Source organism: Carcharodon carcharias, chromosome 1 (genome assembly GCF_017639515.1).
Source record: "Carcharodon carcharias isolate sCarCar2 chromosome 1, sCarCar2.pri, whole genome shotgun sequence".
Lineage (NCBI taxonomy): Eukaryota > Metazoa > Chordata > Chondrichthyes > Lamniformes > Lamnidae > Carcharodon > Carcharodon carcharias.
The window spans coordinates 138405398-138415971 of NC_054467.1; positions in this window are offsets into that span (position 1 = coordinate 138405398).

Consider the following 10574-nt stretch of genomic DNA (forward strand, 5'->3'; position numbering starts at 1 on the left):
TTCCTCATCTCCACCCAAAGTGATTCTACATCCTGATCTCTTGAACCAAGGTCATCTCTAACTATTGCACCAATGCCATCCTTGCTTAACAGTGCTAACCCTCCACCTTTAACTAACTCTCTATTCTTCTTGAATGCCATATACCCGTCAATATTCAGGACCTAATTCTTGTAATTCTGCAGCCACATCTCCATAATGACTATCAGGTCATATTTATTTACTTCAGTGTGCGCTATCAATTAATTTACTTTGTTATGAATGCTATATGCATTCAGATACAGAGACTTTAGTTCTGCCCTTATGTTTACACAGTACAGATCAGGGTTCAAATTTCATGTCACAGCTATTCAAGGAAGTAATGAACAGTTTGGGAATAAAACAGTTTAATTCAAAAGCTTACCTTCCAAGGGGCTTTGGGAAGATGGCATCAAACTCTAAAACCTATGATGAGGGCGTATAGTCAGAATTATCCACAGGATTGGAATAGGAGAATTCTATTCCTGTTATTTGCTATTAGGGATGCTCCTAATGCATTGACTGGTTTTAGTCTCTTTATGGTCAAAAGGCGAGAGGACCACCGAAATTAATTCATGAGAATTGGTGGGACAAAATTCAGAAATTACTCTCCTGGATTATGTTTCAAATGTCAAAGAGAGATTGGACAAAGCATGAGTTAGCTAGAGAACATTTAAAGATAACACAGCAAGTGATAAAAGTGAAGGCAGACAGCTCATAATTTTGTTGCTGGGGGGAAAAGTGCTAGTTCTGTTATCAGTACTGGGTGACTCATTAAAGGCAAGGTTTAGTGGGCCTTACAGTGTTGAAAAGAAATTAAGTGAAGTAAATTATTTAATAAATACTCCAGATAGAAGAAAGAAACAGAGGGTGTGGCATGTAAATATGTTTAAAAAGTGCTTTGACAGGGAAGAGGACCAAAAGGTGTTAGTAGTGGTAGATAATGAGAAAGAGGTAGAAATGCAGGGTTCTGAAATTGATTTTCCTCTAATCAAATTAGATAATGAGGGGGTACTTAAAAATTTAAATGTAATGTTGAGTTACCTTCCAGACAACTGTCAAAGTGATTTGGGGAAGCTATGACGGTCACACAAATCTATTTATGGAAATAAGCTGGGGAGGACAAATTTAGCTAATACATGATGTATGTGTAGAAGTTTCATCTTCAATACGGCAACATCCTTATAGATTAAATCTGGCAAAGTTATCTCAAGTACAAAAAGAAATTGAATTCATGCTTCAAAATTATATAATTGAGTCTAGTTACAGTAACTGGAGTTCACCTATTATACTGGTTCTGAAACTGGATGGAACACAAAAACTGAGCATGGACTATCAAAAGATGAATGACAAAAGTGGATTCATACCCTATACCATAGTTGGAAGATTATATTAAGAAAGTGGGACAATCAAAATTTATCACAAAGATCGACTTGCTAAAAGGATATTGGCAAGCACCATTATCGGAGAGAGCAAAGGAAATATTGGCTTTTGTGATGCCAGATGGACTATCTCAGTTTAAAGTTATGCCATTTGGGATGAGAAAAATGCACCAGCAACATTTCAAAGACTGACAAGCAGAGTAATTACAGGTCTGAGCAATTGTGCTGTTTATATTGACGACTTGATAGTTTTCAGTCAGATATGGGAGGGGATTTACAACATCTGGAAGAGTTATTCACTCTATAACTGGAAGCTAACTTGGTGGTGAACTTAGCTAAAAATGAATTTGCAAAAGGACAAGTTATGTATCTAGGTCATAACATTGGACATGGTAAGGTGACTCCAAGAGGTGTGAAAGTCATGGATATTGTGGATTTCCCCATGCTACAACAAAATGAGAAGTTTTGAGGTTTCTGGACATAAGTGGGTTTTATTGGAAATTAGTGCCAAATTTTAGTAGTGTAGTTGTTTTATTGACTTAACTATTAAAAAAGAACAGGACGTTTCAATGGACACAGGAGTGTCAGAAGGCATTTGACAGTTTGAAAACTGTATTAACTATGATACTAGTTCTGGCAGTACCCAATTATTCCAAGCAATTTAAGTTGGCCATTGACACAAGTGATATAGGCATTGGGGTCATACATATTTACGTTCATACATATTTTTCACAGAAGTTGAATGTACAACAGAGAAGACATTCAACTATCGAAAAGGAGACTTTGGGGTTAGTGTTAGCATTTTGAAATTTACATTGCCAACAATTTGTCAGAAACAATTGTTTATACAGACCATGATCCTTTAAAGTTTCTGGACAAATTTCGAGACAAAAGTGCAAGGCTACTCAGATGGAGTTTATTACTGAAACTATTTAGTCTACAGATTATACATGTAGCAGGATGAGAAAATCTGATTGCAGATGCTTTGTCAAGAGTTGAAGCTTAACGGGAAAATTGGACATTTAAAACCTGGACACTGGACTAGAATGATTTCTGTTGATACCAAGGATTTGTATATATTGTTCTGTTATTGCATGTACCTGGTCATATAATAGTGTAATAAATATAGGAGGTGAGGTAAAATGGGTTTAGAAAATTAAGCCGTCTTTTTAAATTATGATGGTTCATTTTCTATAAGGAAGGTTATGTCAGGCAGATATGATAATTTTCATAATGTTATTGGAATTTGTTATAAAGTAGAGTAATAGTGGGGTCTGTGTCTATGGGTTTGTGTGTGTGTGTATGTGTGCCTTATGTCATATGTCAAGTTGACATATGTCAATAGAGAGGGGGATGTCATGAAGCTATTATTGTATATAATATTATTGGAAAATATTTTTCTTTTAAAATAGAGGTTTAGTCTGTGGGTGTGTCTTAATTGGATTAAAGACAGCTAGTCTGGGAGCTTTGATGTGTACTAGTTTTGAGATGTAAGAGAGGTAGAGTGCATTTGCATTTTTTGAATAGAGAATTTAAGAAGGCAAGTGAAATTTGGCACCTAGCTAGCAGAGACCAAGAAATATGTTTATATTACTAATAAAATTGGTAGTATGAAAAGGGTTTTATTGTTAGAAAGGTGAAGCTCAAAGAGGCTAGTGATACAATGAGAATTTACATTCAATTAGCTGTGCTGGGTATAATTTCAGCAGTTTTTGTGTATGCAGAAGAGAAGCAATGTAAGATCAAAGTAGCTATAAGCCTACAAACATCTCCACAGGAACCAAAGTGAAAAGACCCTTATTTTGAATTCATATGGTGAAAATGCTTTGCCTGGTGTCTGGATAAGTCTATGGGTTGCTGTTGCCTCAATGGAGATTAGTTTGGGAATTTGTTAAAAGTTATGATAGTAGTAATTTGTAGCCATGTGTATATATTTAACTTGTGTAAATTAATAAAATGTTTCATTTAGTTCAAATCAAAACCTCTCGAGAACTCATGGTCTGATTCCTGAATTTAGAATTGCATCTCAAACATACTACTTAAAAATATAGGTTGTGACAGTTGTTTAAAGTTTCCCTCTGGGATTTTTAAATAACTTGGAAAGACTGTCTCATAATAATTGGGGGCTCATCCAGGATAAAAATGTTTCTAATTCCTTGATTGGTTTGGAATTGGTGAATCTTAAGGTTACGGGAACAACAAGCACTTTAAATTCAGGAGATGGTGAGATATTTTAGAAGTGGTGAGACTGCAAGATGCCTTTGGCAATTGCTAAGACTTGTCTGGGAATAGAAGAGGTAACTCAGATTGGGTTGGAAAAAATAACCAAAAGTAAGTTAACAGAGTTGGCAGGTAAGTTAAAATTGGGTTTACCTGAGGTGCTAGGAAATCAGATATAATTAGAAGTATAGCACAGCATGTACAGGTGGAAGTGAAACCTTACATTAGTGAGTCACAGCTGGAGGTAGTGAGACTTCAGTTACAAATTAAAAAGCTTGAATTATAAGCAAGGGACAGGGAAATGTTTTTTAAAAGGGAATTAGAAATTGTGAAGATAGAAAAGGAGGAAACAAAAAAAGATATAGAGAGAATTCCAGCTGAAAATGTTGGCAGTTAAAAAAGAGATGCCAGTAGGTGAGGAAGGATTTATCTCCAGAGTGGAACACAGTGTGGAGATGTTTAAATTTGTACAAGCTCTTCCAAAGATTGAGGAAAAAGATATTGAAGCATTCTTAATTTAATTTGAGAAGACAGCTGAACAGATGAAATGGCCACAGGAAAACTGAACATTATTATTACAGTCTAAGTTAGTCAGTATGGCACATGAGGTATATCCTTCACTATCAGAAGAAATGTCATTGAATTATGATGTGGTGAAAAATGCTATTTTGAGTGCATATGAGTTGGTTCCTGAAACATACAGGCAGAAATTTAGGAATATGAGAAAACAGCCTGGGTAAACTTATATTGAGTTTGAAAGAGTAAAACAAAGTAATTATGACCATTGGATACAGGTATTAAAAATAGAAACAACCTATGCAGCTCTTAGGGAAGTTATTCTTTTGGAAGAATTTAAAGATTCAGTCCCTTCAGTAGTGAGATGTCTTGTGGAGGAACAAAGGATTGATTTTGCAAGGCAAGCAGCAGAGATAGCTGATGATTATGAGTTAGCTCATAGAGCTAAACCTTTTTTTCATCATACTTTCAAATTGGAAAAGGATAAAAAGTGGGTAGGTGAAAGGAAGGCAGGTGGTCAGGGAAGATAATGAGTAGCTGGAAGTTCCCAGGAAGTTTTTTCTCAGAATAAAATGGAAGGTGCTGAAGGTAGAAGCGATATTCAAAAATGGAGGTGTTTTCATTGTAATAAAATGGGGCACACGAAGTCAGTGTGTTGAAGATTGCAGAGAAAATCTGTAGGAATTGTTGGGGTACAGAAAAGCTCTGGAAGGTCTGGATTCTGATATTCAGGCACAAGAGAAACCGATGGTTTGTGTACAAGTGAAACAGGGAGAATCAGTGAAACATGAAGAAGTGGGAATATGTTCACAATTTACTCGAGAATTCTGAGGAGCCGATTGCAGAAATATTTGAAGATTTTGTATTGAAGGGAAAGTCTTTCCATGTGCACAGGGTGGAGAAGGTAAATATATTAGATTTTTAAGAGACACAGGAGCTGGTCAATCCTTAATGTTGTGGGATAGTGATATTTGTTGTTCAAAGGGAGTATTGCAGGAGCAGGTAATGATAAGTGGGATAAAAACAAAAAAACTGCGGACGCTGGAAATCCAAAACAAAAACAGAATTACCTGGAAAAACTCAGCAGGTCTGGCAGCATCGGCGGAGAAGAAAAGAGTTGACGTTTCGAGTCCTCATGACCCTTGACCCTTCGACAGAACTTGAGTGAGTCCAAGAAAGGGGTGAAATATAAGCTAGTTTAAGGTGTGGGGGGGGGGCGGTTTGGGTCGGGGGAGAGAGAGAGAAGTGGAGGGGGTTGGTGTGGTTGTAGGGACAAACAAGCAGTAATAGAAGCAGATCATCAAAAGATGACACAAACAACAGAACAAAAGAACACATAGGTGTTAAAGTTGGTGATATTATCTAAACGAATGTGCTAATTAAGAATGGATGGTAGGGCACTCAAGGTATAGCTCTAGTGGGGGTGGGGGAAGCATAAAAGATTTAAAAATATTTAAAAATAATAGAAATAGGTGGGAAAAGAAAAATCTATATAATTTATTGGAAAAAACAAAAGGAAGGGGGAAACAGAAAGGGGGTGGGGATGGAGGAGGGAGCTCAAGACCTAAAGTTGTTGAATTCAATGTTCAGTCCGGAAGGCTGTAAAGTGCCTAGTCGGAAGATGAGGTGTTGTTCCTCCAGTTTGCGTTGGGCTTCACTGGAACAATGCAGCAAGCCAAGGACAGACATGTGGGCAAGAGAGCAGGGTGGAGTGTTAATATGGCAAGCGACAGGGAGGTTTGGGTTATTCTTGCGGACAGACTGCAGGTGTTCTGCAAAGCGGTCGCCCAGTTTACGTTTGTCTCTCCAATGTAGAGGATACCACATTGGGAGCAACGAATGCAGTAGACTAAGTTGGGGGAAATGCAAGTGAAATGCTGCTTCACTTGAAAGGAGTGTTTGGGTCCTTGGACGGTGAGGAGAGAGGAAGTGAAGGGGCAGATGTTGCATCTTTTGCGTGGGCATGGGGTGGTGCCATAGGAGGGGGTTGAGGAGTAGGGGGTGATGGAGGAGTGGACCAGGGTGTCCCGGAGGGAAAGATCCCTATGGAATGCCGATAGGGGGCGTGAAGGGAAGATGTGTTTGGTGGTGGCATCATGTTGGAGTTGGCGTAAATGGCGGAGGATGATCCTTTGAATGCGGAGGCTGGTGGGGTGATAAGTGAGGACAAGGGGGACCCTATCATGTTTCTGGGAGGGAGGAGAAGGCGTGAGGGCGGATGTGCGGAAGATGGGCCGGACACGGTTGAGGGCCCTGTCAATGACCATGGGTGGAAAACCTCGGTTAAGGAAGAAGGAGGACATGTCAGAGGAACTGTTTTTGAAGGTAGCATCATCGGAACAGATGCGACAGAGGTGAAGGAACTGAGAGAATGGGATGGAGTCCTTACAGGAAGCGGGGTGTGAGGAGCTGTAGTCGAGGTAGCTGTGGGAGTCGGTAGGTTTGTAATGGATATTGGTGGACAGTCTATCACCAGTGATTGAGACAGAGAGGTCAAGGAAGGGAAGGGAAGTGTCAGAGATGGACAACATGAAAATGATGGAGGGGTGGAGATTGGAAGCAAAATTAATAAATTTTCCAAGTCCTGACGAGAGCATGAAGCAGCACTGAAGTAATCATCGATGTACCGGAGAAAGAGTTGTGGAAGGGGGCCAGAGTAGGACTGGAACAAGGAATGTTCCACATATCCCATAAAGAGATAGGCAAAGCTGGGACCCATGCAGGTATCCATAGCCACACCTTTTATTTGGAGGAAGTGAGAGGAGTTGAAAGAAAAATTGTTCAGTGTGAGAACAAGTTCAGCCAGACGGAGGAGAGTAGCGGTGGATGGGGATTGTTCGGGCCTCTGTTCGAGGAAGAAGCTAAGGGCCCTCAGACCATCCTGGTGGGGGATGGAGGTGTAGAGGGATTGGACGTCCATGGTGAAGAGGAAGCGGTTGGGGCCAGGGAACTGGAAATTGTTGATGTGACGTAAGGTGTCAGAGGAATCACGGATGTAGGTGGGAAGGGACTGGACAAGGGAGGAGAGAAGGGAGTCAAGATAACGAGAAATGAGTTCTGTGGGGCAGGAGCAAGCTGAGACGATCGGTCTACAGGGGCAGTTCTGTTTATGGATTTTGGGTAGGAGATAGAAACGGGCCGTCCGAGGTTGGGCGACTATCAGGTTGGAAGCTGTGGGAAGAAGAACCCCAGAGGAGATGAAGTCAGTGACAGTCCTGGAAACAACAGCTTGATGTTCATTGGTGGGGTCATGGTCCAGGGAGAGGTAGGAGGAAGTGTCTGCGAGTTGACGCTCAGCCTCCGCGAGGTAGAGGTCAGTGTGCCAGACAACAACAGCACCACCCTTGTCAGCGGGTTTGATGACAATGTCAGGGCTGGACCTGAGAGAATGGAGTGCAGTAAGTTCAGAGAGAGAGAGATTAGAATGGGTGAGAGGAGCAGAGAAATTGAGACAACTAATGTCGCGCCGACAGTTCTCAATGAAAAGATCAAGAGAAGGTAAGAATCCAGAGGGAGGGGTCCAGGTGGAGGGAGAATATTGGAGATGGGTGAAAGGATCCGTTGAACGGGGAGAGGACTCCTGCCCAAAGAAGTGAGCCCGGAGACGAAGACGGCAGAAGAAGAGTTCAGCATCATGCCGAGCCCGAAATTCATTGAGGTGAGGGCGTAAGGGTATGAAACTAAGTCTTTTGCTGAGCACTGAACATTCAGCATCGGAGAGGGGAAGGTCAGGGGGTATAGTGAATACACGGCTGGGGCTGGGATTGGAAGATGGGGTGGAGACGGATGGACAGGCAGGGGTGGAGGGTCCTAGATGGGTGTTGGTGTCGATGAGTTGTTGGAGCTTGCGTTCCTTAGCACTTGAGAGAAAGAGAAAAAGTTTCTTGTTGAGGCGTCGGATGAGCCGAAGAATAAAATGAAACTGGGGGCACGCGCAGCTTTGAAAAAGGGTACGGCTGTGCTGCTGGAGGGAGAGGTCGAATGTGTTCATATGGCGGCGCATGGCACTGAGTGTGGATTTCAGAATGTGACGGGAACAGCAGTCCAAGAAACATTTTATGTCCCGGAGATACCTGTAATCCTGGGTGGGTTCAAAACATGAGGGGTGGAATTTCAGTTGAAATCCACGTGGGGTAAGTCGGAGACGGAGACAGTCACTGAGAAAGGAGATATGGCTGTGAGCAAGGCAAAAGAGAGATACGGAAATCTTGTCGCAGAGACGAACAGAACTTCTTCAAGGAGGTAGGCATTTCTTGAAGAGCAGTGGCAGTCAATTAAACACAGAGATAAAAACAAAAAAACTGCAGATGGATGACCCTGGGAAGGGTCACGAGGACTCGAAACGTCAAGTCTTTTCTTCTCCGCCGATGCTGCCAGACCTGCTGAGTTTTTCCAGATAATTCTATTTTTGTTTTGGATTTCCAGCATCTGCAGTTTTTTTGTTTTTATCTCTGTGTTTAATTGACTGCCACTGCTCTTCAAGAAATGCCTACCTCCTTGAAGAAGTTCTGTTCGTCTCTGCGACAAGATTTCCGTATCTCTCTTTTGCCTTGCTCACCTTCGTTGCTTTCCATTTCTCTCCTGGTGTTTGACAAGGTGTTTACTAAAACCCGCTTTCACAGCCATATCTCCTTTCTCAGTGACTGTCTCCGTCTCCGACTTACCCCACGTGGATTTCAACTGAAATTCCACCCCTCATGTTTTGAACCCACCCAGGATTACAGGTATCTCCGGGACATAAAACGTTTCTCGGACTGCTGTTCCCGTCACATTCTGAAATCCACACTCAGTGCCATGCGCCGACATATGAACACACTTGACCTCTCCCTCCAGCAGCACCGCCGTACCCTTTTTCAAAGCTGCGCGTGCCCCCAGTTTCATTTTATTCTTCGGCTCATCCGACGCCTCAACAAGAAACTTTTTCTCTTTCTCTCAAGTGCTAAGGAACGCAAGCTCCAACAACTCATCGACACCAACACCCATCTAGGACCCTCCACCCCTGCCTGTCCATCCGTCCCCACCCCATCTTCCAATCCCAGCCCCAGCCGTGTATTCACTATACCCCCTGACCTTCCCCTCTCCGATGCTGAATGCTCAGTGCTCAGCAAAAGATTTAGTTTCATACCCTTACGCCCTCACCTCAATGAATTTCGGGCTCGGCAGGATGCTGAATGCTTCTTCCGCCGTCTTCGTCTCCGGGCTCACTTCTTTGGGCAGGAGTCCTCTCCCCGTTCAAAGGATCCTTTCACCCACCTCCAATATTCTCCCTCCACCTGGACTCATCCCTCTGGATTCTTACCTTCTCTTGATCTTTTCATTGAGAACTGTCGGCGCGACATTAGTCGTCTCAATTTCTCTGCTCCTCTCACCCATTCTAATCTCTCTCTCTCTGAACTTACTGCACTCCATTCTCTCAGGTCCAACCCTGACATTGTCATCAAACCCGCTGACAAGGGTGGTGCTGTTGTTGTCTGGCGCACTGACCACTACCTCACAGAGGCTGAGCGTCAACTCGCAGACACTTCCTCCTACCTCTCCCTGGATCACGACCCCACCACTGAACATCAAGCCATTGTTTCCAGGACTGTCACTGACCTCATCTCCTCTGGGGATCTTCCTTCCACAGCTTCCAACCTGATAGTCGCCCAACCTCGGACGGCCCGCTTCTATCTCCTACCCAAAATCCATAAACAGAACTGCCCCGGTAGACCGATCGTCTCAGCTTGCTCCTGCCCCACAGAACTCATTTCTCGTTATCCTGATTCCCTTCTCTCTTCCCTTGTCCAGTCCCTTCCCACCTACATCCGTGATTCCTCTGACACCTTACGTCACATCAACAATTTCCAGTTCCCTGGCTCCAACCGCTTCCTCTTCACCATGGACGTCCAATCCCTCTACACCTCCATCCCCCACCAGGATGGTCTGAGGGCCCTTAGCTTCTTCCTCGAACAGAGGCCCGAACAATCCCCATCCACCACTACACTCCTCCGTCTGGCTGAACTTGTTCTCACACTGAACAATTTCTCCTTCAACTCCTCTCACTTCGTCCAAATAAAAGGTGTGGCTATGGGTACCTGCATGGGCCCCAGCTATGCCTGTCTCTTTATGGGGTTTGTGGAACATTCCTTGTTCCAGTCCTACTCCGGCCCCCTTCCACAACTCTTTCTCCGGTACATCGATGATTACTTCGGTGCTGCTTCATGCTCTCGTCGGGACTTGGAAAAATTTATTAATTTTGCTTCCAATCTCCACCCCTCCATCATTTTCACATGGTCCCTCTCTGACACTTCCCTTCCCTTCCTTGACCTCTCTGTCTCAATCTCTGGTGATAGACTGTCCACCAATATCCATTACAAACCTACCGACTCCCACAGCTACCTCGACTACAGCTCCTCACACCCCGCTTCCTGTAAGGACTCCATCCCATTCTCTCAGTTCCTT